This window comes from Elaeis guineensis, chromosome 6 (assembly GCF_000442705.2).
Source record: "Elaeis guineensis isolate ETL-2024a chromosome 6, EG11, whole genome shotgun sequence".
NCBI classification, from domain to species: Eukaryota; Viridiplantae; Streptophyta; class Magnoliopsida; order Arecales; family Arecaceae; genus Elaeis; species Elaeis guineensis.
This window is the reverse complement of record NC_025998.2, coordinates 32,273,636-32,292,917: the sequence shown is the minus strand read 5'-3', so window position 1 is coordinate 32,292,917 and position 19,282 is coordinate 32,273,636. Positions and strand designations below refer to the sequence as shown.

General features: G+C 35.6%; 1 long non-coding RNA gene across 2 annotated transcripts in view; it reads left to right on the top strand.

The window, feature by feature from the left end:
* Positions 1-968: 968 nt before the first annotated feature.
* LOC105046874 (uncharacterized) overlaps positions 969-19,282 on the top strand; it is a 52,826-nt gene continuing 34,512 nt past the window's right edge. For both annotated transcript variants that reach the window (XR_012142111.1, XR_012142112.1), the window contains exons 1-4: positions 969-1,179; positions 6,251-6,438; positions 6,534-6,770; positions 8,598-8,708. This is a non-coding gene — a long non-coding RNA (uncharacterized lncRNA). The remainder of the gene's footprint in view (positions 1,180-6,250; positions 6,439-6,533; positions 6,771-8,597; positions 8,709-19,282) is intronic.

Sequence of the window (19,282 nt, the reverse complement as noted above, 5' to 3'; positions counted from 1 at the left end):
TCCAAATACTCGTTTTGGAATCTGATTGCCTCCAAAACCATCCGATCCAAACGAATTCCAACACATCCAACTTACCGCTATTTAAAAAAAAAAGGAAAAACAAATTAAAGGAGGTGAGTCTTCGGATGGGTTGAGGGTGTTGCTACAGGACTTCGGTCCGAAGTGTGGAATTGATGATCGAAGTCTTCTGATCTAGGAGATAGGTCTCAATTTAAGGATTAAATTTTTTAAAAAATTACAAAGCAAATCCATTCTTATCGGAGATTCTTTGATGAGAGATCCTTCAATACTTAAATCAATTGGACTTTAAAAATAGTAAAGAAAAGAGAAAATAAGAGTGGGTTGATTTTTTTCGAGAGTAGAACTTATTTAAAGATCCCCTCTACCCTCTTTATATAGGCAGAGTAGTCGATCGTTATCCTTCAAATTCAAAAATGACGGTAGAAAATCAATGTCCACGTTAATTAGGAACGTAGATAGTAGGTTATGAGCGTTAATTACATGATATTAATTCATATATCTATATTTTAAAAAAATCGTTTGAGACTTTAGGGGTTTGTTCTTCCCGTTAGTTATAAAATTTTATTTTTTATCATCTATAAAATTTCGATCCTGGGATCAATAACTGTCCGAGCCTGTAGTCGGACAGAAATCGATGACATAAAGTTGATTCACTATAATAGAATCAGATTATTATGATAGGTTTTTAGTGGCGTATGTACAATCATCATTATAGAAGAGTCTACGGTGGTGTGTTATACCAATCGTCAAAATAAGATTCTCATCTATTACAATAATTTTTTATTCGTCAAAATAAATATACGAAAACACCATAGTAGGGTAAAAAATACGGCAAAATTAATTTTTCCATCCTTCTCTCGCGCGCCTCACGTGCCTCCTCATATTCTCACTTCTCTCATAAAAAAAAAAAAAAAAAAAAAAAAAAAAAAAAAAAAAAAACATTCCCTCCCTTCTCTATCACGCACCTCGTCGCATTCTCCCTTCTCCCATGGAAAAAAACCCTAAAAACCCTATTGCACGTCCATGGATCCCATGAAAAAAAAAATCCTGCACATCATCGTGGGTGCCCTCTTCGCCCTCAGCCTCTAAGCACAATCCTCCAATGCCATACACATACCATTTTCTTTTCGAGCATCTTTGTGATTTTGTTGTTCAAAGGTAACTCTATTCTTGAAACTCCTCTTGCTCTCTTAACTCTTAGACAGTTAAGAGAGGAAGCCCAATCTTTATTTTCTGTTTGACCTCTTTTTCTAATATGGATCTCTTTGTTGGGCTTTGAATCCTAGTGGGTTGTTATTTTTTATGGTTTTTGTGTTTGATTTATAGATCAGGCTAAGTTTTTGATTTGGTTTATATATGTAAGTTATGGTGTTTATGGTGTTATTTATCTTGGGAATAGCAATAAGTGTATGTTCATGTGGTGTGTGCACTATTTGCTTTTTTTCTGTATGATTGAACCACACCAATTGGGTTAATTATAGGATTTTTTTTTTCCATGTGATAGTTATGGATGTTTATTTACTGTTAGCTAATACTCTTAAAATCATCCTCATATACAGACCTTGTGTATATGAAGAAATTAATCTCCTTCAACTATATATTTTAGTCCAACTTTAAGTCTTAGCCACAAACTAAATAAAGAAAGTGGTTCCCACCAACCTCTTTATGTTTCGGTGGGCTAAATATATATATATATATATGTATGTTTAGTATGTGCATTGAGAATTCTATGTGAGTATGTCACTTTTTAAGCAGCTGCTTGCACTTTGTATTACACTAATTAACTAGTGTTCTAATATAAACTTCATTTCTCATTTAACCAAAACACCTAACTGTGTATTACCTAGGATGCTGTTTGTTTTCCACACTATATATATTTTTATATATATGCCTTATAAAGAGTCCTGCATATGACATGGGAAGAAATCAACATGGATTGAGTAGTTTTAATGGTTGTCGTTTCTTGAATTGAGTATGGTTGTGGTTGTGGTTGTAGTAGAAGTAGAAGAAAAAGGTGTAAACTATTTAGTTTTAAGTTTTATATTGATTTATGAAGTTCATATGTCAGTTAATGGTTAGAATTTAGAACAACCTGGAATACTAAGGCCATGCATTCTTGAAGTTTGATGTTTGACATGGAAGTTAATTGTCTAGTTAAGTTAATTGTTCATATGTCAATTAATTGAATTTTGACATGCATTCTTGTGCTAAATAACATATTACTATCTAAACTATATTATATGAATAAATATAGTTGTACGCTACCTCATTTTTTGTTCATGTTGCTTGTGCCACTTTTGGGAGAATGTGTCTGAATCTTTTTTCTACTCCATTTTTGGTAAATGGTATCTAATAATAACAGCATAGTGAATATCGTTAAATTGTCCACTTCATTTTGCTATGCCAAAATTTTATATTAGTAATAAATTAAATTTATATGGATAGTTTAATTTTCTTTAATTATCTTTTTTGAACTAATTTTTCATTCTAAATATTTAGGTAAATGGCTCTTAATAAAATATGGATGCATCTAATTGATAAATCAAGTGTAGAGTATGAGATAGGAATGGAGTCTTTTCTGGACTTTACATTTACGCACTCTACGGATGCTGGGAGAATATTGTGCCCATGTATCCGGCATAGTAATATGAAGTATTTGGATAGAAAATAAATTAGTTTTCATTTGTTGAGGTATGGGATGTGGTAGGATTATACGACGTGGTACAAACATGGTGAAATCCCAGAAAGTGATAGTGATAAGAAGGTATTGATCCAACTAAAATATCTAATCCCGATGACATGGTTGGATTAGTAAATGATGTACAAGCAGGGTTGGACATGCTAGGAAGTGATCCAGTTGTTGAGTCAAATGAAGATGCTGATGTGAACTATGATGTTGGTATGCAATCTCTCTTTGCGAAGTTATTGAGGGATGCTAGATGAAAGTTACACTTCGATTGTAAAATGTCAAAATTGTGTGTTATTATAAAGCTTCTACATTTAAAAATATTTCATCAGTGGAGTAATACTTCATTTGATGCCCTTCTTCAGTTGTTGAGGGATATAATTTTGGATGGAAAAGCAACAATTTCAATTTTTTTTTTTACAGTTGTCAAAAGTATGTGGCAGATTTAGGATTAACATATGAAAAGTATGGTGTATGTAAGAACAACTGTGTGCTATATTTGGATAATCTTGCTATGCACAATGATGTCCACTTTGTCGGTTGTGTAGATGGAAAGTATCGAATCAATCACCTGGGAGGAAAAACATTCCACATAAGGTGCTTAGGAATTTTCCTATCCGGCTGAGGTTGTAGAGACTTTTTACATCTTCACAAGTTGCAGAACTCATGATGAGATGGCATCATGAGAAAAGGATTTATGATGGAGTTATGAGGCATCTTGCAAACACGTCTGCTTGAAATTTGCTTGATAGTCAATATCTAGAATTTGCTAGTGACCCATGTAATATTCAATTGGGTTTGGCAATGCATGATTTCCAACCTTTTGGTTTAATGAGTTCCCAACATAGTATATGGCCAGTGGTCTTGGTGCCATATAATTTGCCTCCATGGCTATGTATGAAACAGCCTTATTTGCTATTATCGTTGCTTATTCTAGGTCCATATAGCCTAGGTATGGGGATTGATGAGTTTCTAAAGCCATTGATTAAAGACTTAAATGATTTATGGGTTGAAGGGGTCCAAACTTATGATGCACATGCAAAGGCTACTTTTACCTTGCATGCATCTATACTATGGATGATAAATGACTTCCCAGTCTATGGTGATTTGTTGGGATGGTCCACTAAAGGTTATATGGCTTGTCCAATATATCATAAAGAGATGACTAGTCAGCACTTAAAGGGTATATCATAGGCAAAAGCCTCTTTTGATGGGACAGTTGAAATTAGATATTGGTCAATTCTATTGTTTGGCACAATTCTATTGTTTGGCACTGGTATAGTAGATCAATTAGCCAACATGAATCAACATCCTATTGGTAGGCCAGTTAGGGCAAAATATAACCATTCAAACACATTATATAACTAGAGAAAAAAGAGTATTCTTTTAAAATTACAATATTGGAGTGTCTTGGCAATTCGTCATAATTTAGATGTGATACATATTGAAAAAAATATTTGTAATAATGTTGTTGGGATAATAATAAATACGAATGAGAAATCAAGAGATACCTTGAGCAGTCGTTATAATCTTGTTGCCATGGTATTAGGCCTAAACAACATCCCAAAGTAGACTGCAGTGTGTAAAATATTGTCAGGCCTAAAAAGTCCCAATGGATTTGTGTCGAAGTTGAGTAGATGTGTGAATGTCAAAGAGCGTAAAATCCATTGCATGAAAAATCATGATTGTCATATATTCATGCAACGTTTGTTACTCATTGTAGCAAGAAGCTTTTTGCCTGAGGATGTCTGTGAACCATTGATTGAATTAAGTGGGTTCTTTAGGGATTTGTGCTCGAAGAATCTGACATCTAGTGATCTTGACCAATTACAACATCAAGTAGTTTTGATGCTTTGCAAAATGGAGATGATTTTGCCCCCATCGTTCTTTGATGTCATGGTTGATCAATAATACACCAAGCAGAGGAGGCCAAAGTTGTGAGGCCAGTGCAGTACAGATGGACGTACCCAATAAAGCGATATTTTAGAACATTAAAGTTGTTTGTACGAAATAAGGTGCATTTTGAGAGCTCAATTGCATAGGCTTATATAGCTGATGAATGTTTAACATTCTACTCTAGGTATTTGGATGATATTGAAACTAAGTTCAACCATCCTTCTTGATATGGTGTCATTCATGCTGGACAAGTCTCTAATGACATATCAAAAATCTTTCCTATTGTGGGAAAGTCATTTGGAGCATTCACAAATGGAAGCTTAACACACGAACAATGGCATGTGGTCCAATTATATATCCTTAACAACACTCAATCAGTGAATACTTTTATTCAGTATCTTAAATTTTCTCTTCTAGATTCATGCACATTTGAACAATAATGAAATGCTTAAGTTTTGGTAACTACATTTGTAGGGAATACAAAAGAAGCATTTCATTGAGAAACAATAGTGCTTTCTTAAGGAGATACAATGAGGAATTTCTGAATTGGTTCCAAAACAAGGTAATTTGATATGCATATAAATATGCATAATATATATGTTGATTTAAGCAAACATTTAAACATATTTGACAGTTGATTTGGTTCTCTGGTGCTTGATTTATATCATCAAGCAAATGTTGAAGACAATTTGTTTTACTTGGCTGCTGGTCCGAATTTCACCTACAGACTATATTAAAGTTTCAACATTAATAGATATAGATTCCATACTTCTTCATGAGATAAAACTATGGGCACACAAAGTTCTGGTGTTCTTTGTTTCGGAGATAATAGCTTTTCCGATAAAGAGTACTATGGCTTCGTTGAAGAGATATGGGAATTATCCTACATAGAGTCGAAATTATTGTATTTATTCAAGTGTGCATGGTATGATGTAAGGTGCCTTGGTGTTGGTTACAAGGTTGATAGATATGGGATTACAAGTGTTAACTTGGCTAGGCGTCTATAAATCAGTGAACCATTTATATTAGCAAACCAAGTAGAACAGGTTTTTTATATTCCTGATCCTCATGATAGTAATTGGGCCATAGTGATGAAAACATATCCTAAGGATGTAGTCAACATCCCTGCATTGAATAATGACTCTAATGATGGATTACTACCAAATGATGATGAACCATATCAAGAGGAAGATCGAGATGGGTATGCACACATGGATACGCCACTTGATCTAGATGACAGTATCATCCCATTAAATAAGGATGACATAGGGGCAAAGGAGCTTCCTATTTCACTTGCTCGGGGAGATTGAAGGTCATTTGAGTAATCGGTCAATATTTGATGATGATTTCATTGATGATGATGAAGATTTAAATATCGGTGTGGTGGGTGAATCTAGTGAAAGTAAGCTTGAAACTGATACATCTGAGGATGGTTGAAAATTGGTGACCGTAAGAACCTATATAGTTGATTAATACCTTAATGTATATGATAAATATAAGAAATAATAATACCTTAAGGTTATTAAGTTTCTTGTTGTTATTATAATTTGGTGTCTTATTTTAAAGTTTTTGTTATGTATGGACTTATATGATGGCTTTTGAATTTATATTGATGTTAATCATAATAAATTTTGTACCTAAATGCAGGGATGTCTTCTAGTCAGAAGAGAACAAAAAAAAGAGCACCACACCCAACACTTCACTTACAAGATGAGCCAGAGGTACCAATGCATCCTATGCCAGCAGCTGCCAACTATCCTTTTAGCAATCAAGAAGAACATATACAACCACCAATAACTGATCTAGTAGTTGCAGGTTAAGGCTCTACAACTCAGGTAATATTATTGACACATATTATGCATTATACGTGGCATACCTTGTTTGTTAATTTCATAATGAACAATGATTTGTTTTGACAACTATTTGACAGAAAAACAAAAAAAGAGGAAAGTACAAAGCACACAATATCTCTCATTTGACAAAGAATGGTACTGAGCTGTTGGTGGTTCATATACCTTGTGGAGGATTTGGTGCACCTGTTGGAGAGCATTCAACAGATTTATGCAATTTCATTAGATGGGTGGTCAGAGATATCATCAAATGATCAATTGATGAATGGGAAGATGCATTTAAAGGACTCCAACATCTTGTGTGGGAACAAATTCAGGTAAAGGATTGATTTATTAAAACAGGGCAGTGAGTTCCATTGTTGTTGAGGTAGAGCAATCATTTAGGGACCAACTTAATTGGTTCTTTAGAATTGGGTATCAAATAGGAGTTACTACCTAAACAGTTAAACTAAAGGAAGAGCCTTTGTTGGAGGCTCATGAGAAAGTAGCACATGTATAGTTGTTTGGCAGCACCTTTTTAATCATTTAGTGTCCTTAGATTAATGTTTCATAAAGAGTGTGTGCATTTTCTACGGCTTGGATGCTCTCCTAGCAAAGAAATGAGATTGCAAATGGCAAATTTGCCACATGTTCAGACACAGAACATAGAGGGTTTTCACCTATACATTTTTTGGTCATATGATCATGTCCCCTTTAGACATTTGATGGAGGTAACATGCAAAAACACAAAAGATTTTATAATCAAAGAAGGGACTAACCTATAGTTAAGTCCTATAATCAATACTAGCATGCTTAACTTTGCACTCAAACTTGACAAAGTCTATCCAAATGCACTCACAAAACTTCCTGAAAGACATAAAGTACTTAGATAAATATTTCAAAGTTCACATAGTTTAGAGTTCTAAAGTTTTTTCTCTTGTAATAAATCTCTACTTAGATGAACATTTTTAAAGCTACATAGTTTAGACTTTTTAGAATTCTCCTCTTGTAAAAAATCTTCATCTGCAAGGCATGAAAATATACATACAAAATTCTCAGGAAGGCACAAAGGACTTAAATGAACTTTTCAAAGCTCTCATAAAATAGATAAGAACCTCCCGAAGGTAAAAGAAAAAGAAAAATGGACTCATTGTTGTATTTCTTGCAATACATCATCTCTAATAGATGGTTCCATGGCATGGCATTCTTTGGTTCACATGAATACTGAAGGCATCAATTTAATGATTCTATTTTAGTTTATCATATATAGTGGTTCCCATTAATATGTATCATATTTGGTGTCTAATCTATCATGGCATGGTTTAGTATATCAGTAGGCTGTTTTCATAGCTCATTTATACAGTTTTTCGTGTAGTAATTGAAATACTGATTAATGATCCTTAAGGTTGGTTCTAAGTAGAAGAACAAACTAGATTTAATTTGATGTGATTTGCTTAGTAAAATATTGGTTATATATTACTGAATTGAAAGTTTTGGGATCCTATTGTATGAAAGGTATTATGATCTAAAATTATAAATACAACTGATTGTTTTGTTTCTTTTATACTTGTAGAAGCATTTTAGATGTAGCAATAAAAGTCCTCCTAAGTTTCAGTTGTTGGAGCAGGCTGGCAGGTTGAAACGAGACACTCTAGAAGAGAAACAGGAGAAGTTTCGGCAATATTGCGATTCCAAAATGAGGAAGTAGTACAAAGACTGAAAAAGCCTCATCCATCGTATGATATATAAATAATATGAAATAAATAAGGAAAGACAGGCCCACATACCAGATGACATGTCGATAGCTAAGTGGCATGCAATAGTGGTGGAGTTTGGAAAAGATGAGTGGCAAGTTGTCAAATAATTTTGCTTGATATTATGCTCTGTTTGTGTATAGTCCTTTTAGGATGACCAACAATCTAGTTTTACTTGAAATACATACAGAAATGAAGCAAATCTTGTTCTATGAGTCAGTCAAAGCAAGTCATGAAAAAAACGACTGGGAACAAAACCATTCTCACAAGTGGAGTATGAGCTGGTATTAATATGGAGCTATAGCAAAATCATAAATCTTTTTGCAAGCTGCAAGCATTAATTATAGCATAAAAATTTCAAACTAAAGCAAAGTATGCCTATAACATAGCTTTTTATTTTTTGGAATGCAGATGAATTGAGAAATTGGAGAGATGACCCCATCGAGTTTTGTATGAAGACATACACATGGCACGATGAAAACACTATCTTGGTATCATGACAATGCATCACGAGAGGTCTTTGTGAGTATAAATCTTATAATTTACTAACTATCACCTTTAATTCGATTAGTCACAAGTTATCTTATACTGTTACGTATATAATTGGTGCATACCTACCTAAATTAGAGATCTATTTACTGACATTACTTAATTAATTCTTACATAAATATAGGTGTAATTAGCCGACTTAGAGTCACAACCCACCACCCCAGGTCAAGAGCCTTTGCACCTAGATGAGGAATATGCACATGTATTAATGGTACGGTCTGGATATTTTCATGGATGTGTGGAGCCTATTACAAATCTCCGATGGTCAAGACACAATGCATATTCATGTTCCAATTGGTCAGTAGAATATGATGCAAAAATAGGTGGCCACATTGCAAGAGCAACTACTGAACAATCAAAACAACTTGGAAAGCTATATGAACTTGTTTGAGGCTTTCATGGCATAGTTCCTGGGTCAGAGTGTAGGGGCAGGTCCTTCGACATCTACTTGATTGGATGATGATTGTGAGATGCAATTTGCAAACCAGATTAATAGCCAACAACCTTATATGTCAGGACAGCCAACAACCTTATAGGATAGATAGCCAATAGCCCCACATTCTTGACAGTCATCTGCCCTACATGTCGGACAGTCAGTAGTCCTACATATCAGACAGTCAGCAGCCCTACATGCCAGATACCCAGCCACCTTCATAACCAAGGGTTAGTAAGGTCTTTTTGCATTGCTTTGTCTCATCAAGCATCATATTTGCATTGTCCAAAAGCTGCAAAATAAGACATGAAAAATCATTTATATCAGAAATCAGAACTCTTCAAATAAGTATGTATGTTCTAACTTGTTCCATTACATAATAAACATGAATGCACAAATTGCATAATGAATATGAGGGAAAGCAATTAGAATGAGTAATAGAAACCACTACTTACATGGATCATGAGATATAATCAGACCCCTTCCCTTATAAGTTCATTGCTTGGATCTTTAGGTGGTGCTGGCTCTTTAGAGTTTATGATTTTAGTATTGCTTATCAGTTCAATGCTTGGATTCTTAAGTAGTCCTGGCTCCACTGTGTTTATGATATCAGTTTTGCTTGGATGTTCTATTTTGCTTATCAGCTCATTGCTTGGATGCTTAAGTGATGGTGGCACCTTACTATTTATGATTTCAATTTTGCTTATCAGTTGATTGCTTGGATGCTTAGGTGCTGGTGGCACATTACTATTTATGATTTCAATTTTGGTTATCAGCTCATTGCTTGGATCCTTAGATTTTACTAGCTCACTGCTAATAATAGACTCATGGCTTGTGTCCTTGGAAGCAAGCTTATTGTTTGAATTATTAGCAGTACTTAGCATAGCCTATCCAATTAACCAGTTAAGTAAGAGATCCTTCTTTTTATCACTTGATATATAAATTCATGATTGATGCAAAAGTTTGGCTAGCGATAATGAGCTAATATGGTCTGTCAAATATGTTTGAGAAAGGAGAAAAGAGTATGTATGCTAGTGCAATTGTTATATAAAAATTATTTTCGACTTGTCAGAATGGTAAGGTAAGAGCCATGAAATGTCAGAATGGTAAGGTAAGAGCTTTAAATTTATATTTTGTAATTAGGGAAGTACTTGTAAAACAAGATATTGAATTATAAGTTTTTCTTTTTATTGTTTTCGAGCCAAGTGAATGACATTGGCCGTCAAATGATTTTTTCAGTTTGTTTTCTTTTTCCACTTTCATGAAGATTGTTTGAAATTTAATTTTGTTGAATCTTTGCTAGAATGATAATACTTGCAACTTTGCATTCGTGTTTCTTGTAGAGCCTATACATATACGACATCTCTTTCCCAAATATGAGACCCCAAGCTTGAGCCATATTTCTAGCACCACCATTGACTCTGTTTACTTCATTTGTCCCTTTACATAAAATATGCGTTGAACTTGTTGGATAATTCATCTATCTTATGTTTATGTTTTATTGATTGCAAATATGATTGATGCTTTCCTTGCTGCACAATCGTGCATGGATTTGGCTAGTTTTTGGACAACACACCCTAAAAGACTTTTGGATCTATTAGTTAGTTTGCTTACTTTTAGTAACTTGTGTTTGATAGTTTTTGGAAGAAAATTTGTATTTGATACTTGTATTAACAAGGGATGCATAGTAGTTTTTGGAAGAAAATTACTTTTGGTAATTTGTATTAACAATAGATGCCTAGTAGTTTTTGGAATGAAATGAATTGTTCAATTAAATGGATGCATTTGGTGGTTTATTTTGGTAGTTTTGTCATGAGGAGTTATGAATTATGCAGAAATTTTTTTAAAAAAAAGGAAACCTCTATTGTGGCACCTTAAATTCACCAAAATAAGTTATTTTGGTGAGCCTTGTTTGCCAAAATAGCCTTTTTGGGCAAATCAAATATGCCATAATAGGTGAAGAATTCACTATTGTTTAACTCTATATTGGTGAAGCAAGTGCACAAAAATATCTTTTTTTGACGAAGCATAGCACCACAATAGCTTACCTATTCTGGCGAATGACACGGCCACTATAGCCTACCTATTTTGGTGAATAGCATGCGCCATAATTGATCTATACTTTTGTCATAAATACTAATGGTGGCATGAGCTCATTTGGCACCATTTTGAACACCACAACAGACCTATTGTGGAAATTTTTCATCTTATTGTGGCAAATTAGGTGCACCACAATAGGCCCTATCTGTTGTAGTGATTCACCTCGGTTTCATAGCCTTCTCTTTCTGATGCCCAAGGGAGTGTTGTTGAGTCATCAGTGAGTGTTTGGTCATAGTTTGAGAAGAGGAAGGTTGAGTAGGATGGTAGATAATCCTCATAATACTTCCCCCCCACTTTCAAGTCTGAAGTGGTTTCACTACTTTGAACGAAGGAAGCAGTCAATCTTAAGTCTTGTCTTCGATTGCCGATCTGACTTTCTCTTTGGAGCATTTAATCTACAGCATTCGATGGAGAAAATCTTGGAACTTCATCAATGTGCTACTTCACAAGTCCCACCTCATTTATGAGGGATGGGTGACTCGAGGTGTTGCTACAGAATGATTTGAAGAAGAGATTCAAATATTATCTCCAGACTTGTCGAGGCTTGCCATGTGTCGAACGTCGGTTGTCCCCTTACTGTGCTTCATGGATTGGCCTACATGGCTTAATCTAAGGGTGATGTGATGAAGGGTTGTTGCCCAGCTATGCAACCCAAGAGGGAGGGGGTGAATTGGGTTTCTAAAAATTTTAAGCTTGACTTATGACTTATGAAAAATGTTTGACAAAAGCTAAATAAATAGGAAGAGTAAAATTAATTCAAGGCTAATGGCTAAAAGATAGAATGCAAGAGAATAATGAAGAGTTAAAGAAGAGCAATTAGACACACCATAAACAAAAGGATTTATAGTGGTTCGGTGCCAACCTTGCACCTACATCCACTCCCCAAGCTCCTACTTGAGAATTCCAATCCACTAATCTTGTATTCAACCCGAATACAAACGTCGGAAACTTCGACTCTAGCTATCCCAAGCTAGTCCACTTGTTTTTCGGGTACAAGCCAACCCAATACACTCCGATTCAAGGTTCGGATCAACCTTCCCTTGTTTTGGAATCCTTCCAAAACAAAAACAATAACACAAACAAAGTATAACAATGAATAGCACAAAAAAGCTCCTTTAATGAGCGTATGAGACTTTAAATACTCTTTACTCAAGAAGAAGAAGACCCTTTTTGATTTCCTCAAGGTGGTTGGAGACTAGAATGTGCACTTGAGGAGTTGGTGAGCTTGGATCAAAGGCTTCTTGAATACTTTGAGTGAGCTTTTGCTTAGAGCTGAAAAGTTTGCTTGAAATCCCTTTTTCAAAATCTCTCTTCTTGATTCTTGTTTTCTTTTCTTCTTGTTTGATTTCCACCTTTTTGTCCCTTTTATAGCTTTAAGAAATAGTGGAAAACATTCTAGGCTGAAAAAGAGCCGTTAGACCACATTAAATGAGCATTAAAAGTACTTAAAACGGGTTAAAAACTAGCCGTTGCGGAAAAATCCCGTCACAGGGGTCGACTCATGGATCGACTCATGCCTGGGGGTTGACTCATGGGTCGACCTCTGTGGAAGAACAACAGAAAACAACCAGAAGACAAGGTTCTGTGATTTTTGGTCTAAAAACAGCAGGGGTCGACTCATGGGTCGACTCATGCCTTGGGGGTCGACTCACAGGTTGTGCCAAGTCAAAAAATCTGCGTGCCAAACAGCTCATTGTCATGAGTTGACTCATGGGTCGAGTCATGAATTTCAAACATGCATATCTTTCAAAATACAAGTCCAAAAACAATGAAATTTTCACCAATGGATCACAAATCTTTTGTTCTATCATTTGATGCTTTCAAATCAGAGTTATGGTAAAATTATAATTTTGCCCCTGAAAAGCAATAAGTCTTTTTCAAGTGAAAATCATTAGTACTCCTTCAACTGCTTTGTAATCATCCAAATCAATCTAAGGAGCAACAATCTCCCCCTTTTTGATGATGACAAAACACTTGAACAAAAGCATATATATGAATCAATGAGCATGAATTTCAAGGAATGAAATGCATTATAGGTAGTTTGAAGATAAATAGGAAATTTACTATCAACTTATAAGTGCATTTGCTTGAAAAGAAGATTGATTCTTTTGGCATGTGATACATGTGCCCATTTGCATAAATAATTTGCCTATTGCTTAATGATTTGAAAATTTGCTCATTTGATTATGTGATTTTGGTATCAGAGCAGAAAATTTGTTTTTGTTATCAGAGCAAAGCAGAATTTACCTTAGGATTTGAAAATTGCGTGTTTGAAAATATCTCATTTGCTTGTTTTTCAATTTTCTTAACATCTTGAAAATTCGCTCATTCTCATTTAATTATTTAATTTTGGTATCAGAGCATGTTTAAAAATTAAGTGTATCAATGCATGTCTAAGAATTAATTTTAAAGTATATCAGAGCATGTCAAATTTTAAGTGTATCAGAGCATGTCTAAGAATTAATTTTAAAGTTTGATACTTTTCTTTAATTTCTCCCAATCCACTCACTTTATTTTTAAGTCTTTTATCAATCTTGCTTTTGATATTTTTCTTTAATTTCTCCCCCTTTTTAACATCATCAAACATTGTTAACTCCCTCTCTTTTTTTGAATACATTTTCTCTCTCTCTTTTTATTTCTTCAAACTTCTTGTGCTAATAATTAATTTTACTGACATTAATGTTTACTCCCTCTGAATACAGCAATCATAAAACAAAATATGCCATTGAGTACCATAGATATGAAATAGCAACATACATTAAAAGTCAAAGAGTAGATATATAATCAAAAGGTGATTGGTACCATAGTTGTTCCAATACATATTCCATAATATAAAAGTCAACCAGTTAATATCATTACATGGCCCAAAAGATAGATCCTAGAAAGAACAACAGACAAGGCTAGCTACAAGGATCTAGTGGAGCTCATGACTAGATGGATCAGAATCAGATGTATCAGAGATGGGGTGGGGAGATGATGAATCACGACCAAGAGCTCGTCCTCTACCCCGTCTGCCTCTGCCACGAGTGGAGGTGCTGGCATGAGTAGGTGGGCGAGATGATCCTGAAGGCTGAGAGGCCATAGACTGGACTGCAAGAGAGAGCCTGATGGAATCAAGAACGTTCAGAGCTCTCGAAACAGACTGAAGCAGTGCAGTGAACTGTGTAGATGCATGCTCACTAGAGCCTCTGATCTCTCTCCTCAAGAAATCAAATCCACCTTCCAATACACCTCTGAGTCTGCCAGCCTCCGCAGTTAGGTCTGTGACCTCAATAGTGCACTCCTGTGGCTGTGGATGGACCAGAGCTAATACTTGCCCCTGCAAGTCAAGTACTCTCCCAGTCAGTCTCAATGTAATCCTCGAGCTGCTGAATCCGAACTGACTGATCTGAGATCATCTGAAATACAGTGGAGATATGGGGGATCAAGGTCTGATCAGATGCATCTAATGATGTGGATCTTGGTGCAAACGCAGAAGTGCTCCACTGATGAGAAAGCAAGGAAGCCACACGCTGAGAAATCTGCTCAATCTGATCATCAGCCAATCTGAACTCTTAGGGAGGTGCTCTGCTGTCTGGCTGCTGAACTGGTGTGTGCCTCCTGGTGGACTCTAAAGGGCCAGCCTCTGGATCTGAAACAAACTAGATGTCTGAAGATGCTGCCTTGAAGTCATGGAGAAGTGATGAGGGACCTTCTTCCTCAGCTCTGTCCTCAATTCTGTCCTCAGCTCTCTCCTCAGCTCTTTCTTCTGTACCCTTGATCCAACCACCATCAATCCTAGTGAATCCCATGCGGTGCAGAGTGTGTTGGTTGATGGTGTCAGCGTGAGAAAGCCTAGCAGATGCCTCCCCCTCAAAGCTAACTCCAAACCTCCTGAATACTAGTGTGAGGGCCATATCAAAAGGCAGATGTGCCTTGGATCTATTCAGTGTTTCTCTCATGGCCTCAATCATTAAAGCAGGGAGGTTTAAGGGGGTTTGGGTGATCACATGAAACATTATACATATATCTCGGCCAGAAAGGAGGTCATGTCTACCACTTCTCGGGAAGAAAAGCTTTGTCACTAATTGATGTAGAATTCTCATTTCAATTAACAAGATTTTGGCTTCTAATTTATTTAGACTTCCCGAGTAAGTTCCTCCTAAAATTACATTGATCCCTTCTTCCTTCACTGGGAGTTCCATGTTAGAATATCCCTCACAGGGCAAATGCAGAATCTCTCCCAGAATAATAGGATCTAAGCAGATATCAATTCCCTTAACAGTAGAAGTTACTGTTCCATTGCCATAGTGCAGATTTAGATAAAACTCTCTAACCAAGTCTACATATGTAACTTCCTTGAGAGAACAGTAAAATCCCCAACCTTGGTTTTTGATCTTTGACCCAAAGGAGAAACCTTCTTTTTCAAAGAATCTAAAGTCCACATTCTTGCCGGTTTCTACCTTTCTGTCAGAGAGAGGAATTTTGCTAGGGCTACGAGCAGACTGAGAGGGACCTGGTGCAGACGCTGAAGCCGGAATGGGAGCAGAGGAGGTCTGAGAAGCTTGCCTTTTCCTGCGGACGCCTTCTTCCAGCTCACGGACTGATTTCCTTCTTTGAGGGAGTTTCATCTTTGGGGCCATTCTCACCACAAGAGCAAGCAAGGAGACTCGGAAGATCAAATGGGTGAGGAGAAGGAGGGTTATTAGAAGATGGAAAGGGATTTTGGCGGAGAGAAATCACGATTTTGAGAAGAACGGTGGAAGCTAGGGCACGCTCCAACCGCTTCAATCAAGGGAGAAAGATGCGAAAAGCTCTTTTCCCAAGGAGTGATTTGAGGTGGAGAGGTGATGGGAGAATGATCTTGGGCTAAATTCTTGGTTTTGGAGAGAATGAAGATGAGGACGACGAGTCTTGGAGGGAGGAAGACGAAGAAGGAGGGGTCGGCTCATGAACGGGCTTTAAGTTAAAAAGGAATGAACCCGTGGGAAGTTGGCCAAGAATTTCAAGTATGCCATTGGGTCGATCCTAGGGGGTCGACTCATGATTCACAAAATTTCAGAAAAAATATGAATAAATTCCGAAAAAATTCAAAATTTTGGGAGAAAAATTTTTGCTCAATGACAAGTTGTGAGAATGATAATCTTGAGCTTTTAGGTCCAAGAGAGATGATGAAAATTGAGCTCAAAGAAATTTTGATATCGATTCCTTGGAATTGGAGAACATTTAGGCAAATGGATCAAGAATTCCTAGATTTCTCCTAATTTCACAGAATCCATCCTCACTGAGGGCCTTTGTAAAGATATCAGCTAATTGATTTTCAGTGCAAACATAGTTAAGAATTATATCTTTGTTTTGAACATGTTCTCTTATAAAATGATGTCTTATTTCAATATGTTTAGACCTTGAATGTTGAATTGGATTTTTAGTAAGGTTTATGGCACTTGTGTTGTCACATCTTATGGGTGTTTCATTAAGTTTGATACCAAAGTCTTCGAGTTGTTGCTTAATCCACAAGATTTGAGCACAACAACTTCCGGCTGCAATGTATTCGGCCTCAGCCGTAGACAGTGCTACCAAATTTTGTTTCTTGCTAAACCAGGAGATTAGGTTAACTCCAAGAAATTGGCAAGTTCCACTAGTACTTTTTCTGTCTAATCTACATTCAGCAAAATCAGCATCTGAATATCCTATTAAGTCAATTAATGAGTCCTTAGAGTACCATAATCCTAGAGTTTGAGTACCATTTAAATATCTAAGGATTCTTTTAACAGCATTCAAGTGAGACTCTTTAGGATTAGATTGAAATCTAGCACACAAACAAACACTAAACATGATATCAGGCCTACTTGCAGTTAAATATAATAGAGAGCCAATCATACCTCTATAATATTTTGTCTACACATTTACCTTCTTTATCCTTGTCAAGCTTACATGAGGGGCTCATGGGTGTGCCAATTGGTTTGGAGTTCTCCATTTCAAATCTTTTGAGTAATTCCTTGGTGTACTTGCTTTGGGTGATAGAGATTCCCTCTTTTGTTTGTTTGATTTGGAGTCCGAGGAAGAAAGTAAGTTCTCCCATCATGCTCATCTCGAACTCCCCTTGCATGAGCTTAGCAAAGTCTTGACAAAGAGATTCATTAGTAGACCCAAAAATAATGTCATCAACATAAATTTGTATAACTAACATATCATTTTGATTTCTTTTAATAAAGAGAGTTGTGTCTACATTATCTCTTGAAAAATCATTATTTAGTAAAAATTTGCTTAGCCTATCATACCAAGCCCTAGGTGCTTGTTTTAATCCATATAGAGCTTTATTTAATTTAAAAACATGATTAGAAAAAGCATGATTTTCAAAACCTGGGGGTTGTTCTACATAGACTTCTTCAGCAATATATCCATTCAAAAATGCACTTTTGACATCCATTTGAAATAATTTAAATTTCATAAAGCAAGCATATGCAAGTAGAAGTCTAATGGCCTCTAATCTAGCAACATGTGCAAAGGTCTCATCAAAATCAATTCCTTCTTCTTGATTATAACCTTTAGCAACCAATCTTGCTTTATTTCTTATTACATTTTCATGTTCATCTAATTTGTTCCTAAAGACCCACTTTGTGCCAATTATTGAATAATTTTTAGGTTTTGATACTAAAGTCCATACATTATTTCTTTCAAATTGATTAAGTTCTCTTGCATTGCATTAATCCAATTATAATCATTTTCAGCTTCTTCAATAGTTTTTGGTTCGAGATGAGAGACAAAAGCACAATGATTAAATACATCTTTAAGTGAAGAACGAGTTTTTACCCCATGCATAGGATCACCAATAATTAACTCTTTAGGATGATTGTGAACATACCTCCATTCTTTGGGTAGGTCATTTGTACCTTGAGGTTGTTCTTGATGTTCTTCACCTCCCTCATCCTGTTTGTCTTCATGTTCCTTGTCATCTTGAACTATTGAATCTTTCAGAGTGATCTCCTTCATTCCTTCTATAAGAGGATCTGCATCATCAACACCTTTATTCTTCCTTGAAGGAAGATCGTTAGATTCATCAAAGACAACATGTATGGACTCCTCTACTACTAAAGTTCTTTTGTTAAAAACTCTAAAAGCTTTACTAGTAGAGGAGTAACCAAGAAAGATTGCTTCATCTGATTTTGCATCAAATTTTTCAAGTCTTTCTTTACCATTATTTAATACAAAACATCGGCAACCAAAAACATGAAAATATGCAATATTAGGTTTTCTTTCTTTCCAAAGCTCATAGGGGGTTTTCTTTAAAATTTGTCTAATCAAAGCACGATTTAAAATGTAACATGCTGTGTTAATTGCTTCCGCCCAAAAATATCTTGGAAGGTTGCTTTCACATAGCAGGGTACGGGCCATTTCTTCTAAGGTTCTGTTTTTCCTTTCTACTACCCCATTTTGTTGGGGTGTCCTAGGTGCAGAGAAGTTATGGCCAATTCCTTTTTCATCACAAAAGTTTTCAAAGTCTTGATTTTCAAATTCAGTTCCATGATCATTTCGAATATTTTGAATTGAAAATCCTTTCTCATTAGTGACTTTTCGGTAAAATTTAGTGAAAATATGAAAAGTTTCATCTTTGTGTGCCAAAAAGAAAATCCAAGTAAAACGAGAGTAATCATCTATAATTACAAAACCAAATCATTTTCCTCCTAGACTAGTGGTTCTAGTAGGTCCAAATAAGTCCATATGCAAAAGCTCTAAAGGTCTAGAGGTTGAAACAATATTTTTGGATTTAAATGAAACTCTTGTTTGTTTACCTAGTTGGCATGCATCACAAATTCTATCCTTTTCAAAATTCAATTTTGGCAAACCAAGAACTAATTCTTTCTTAATTAATTTTGAAAGAGAATGCATGCTAATGTGTGCAAGTCTGCGATGCCAAAGCCAACTAGTCTCATTAATTTTAGCATTCAAGGATACTAGGCATTGCATGTTTATTTTGGCTAAATCATTTAAATCTACCATATAAACATTATCATGTCTATGTCCAATAAATTTA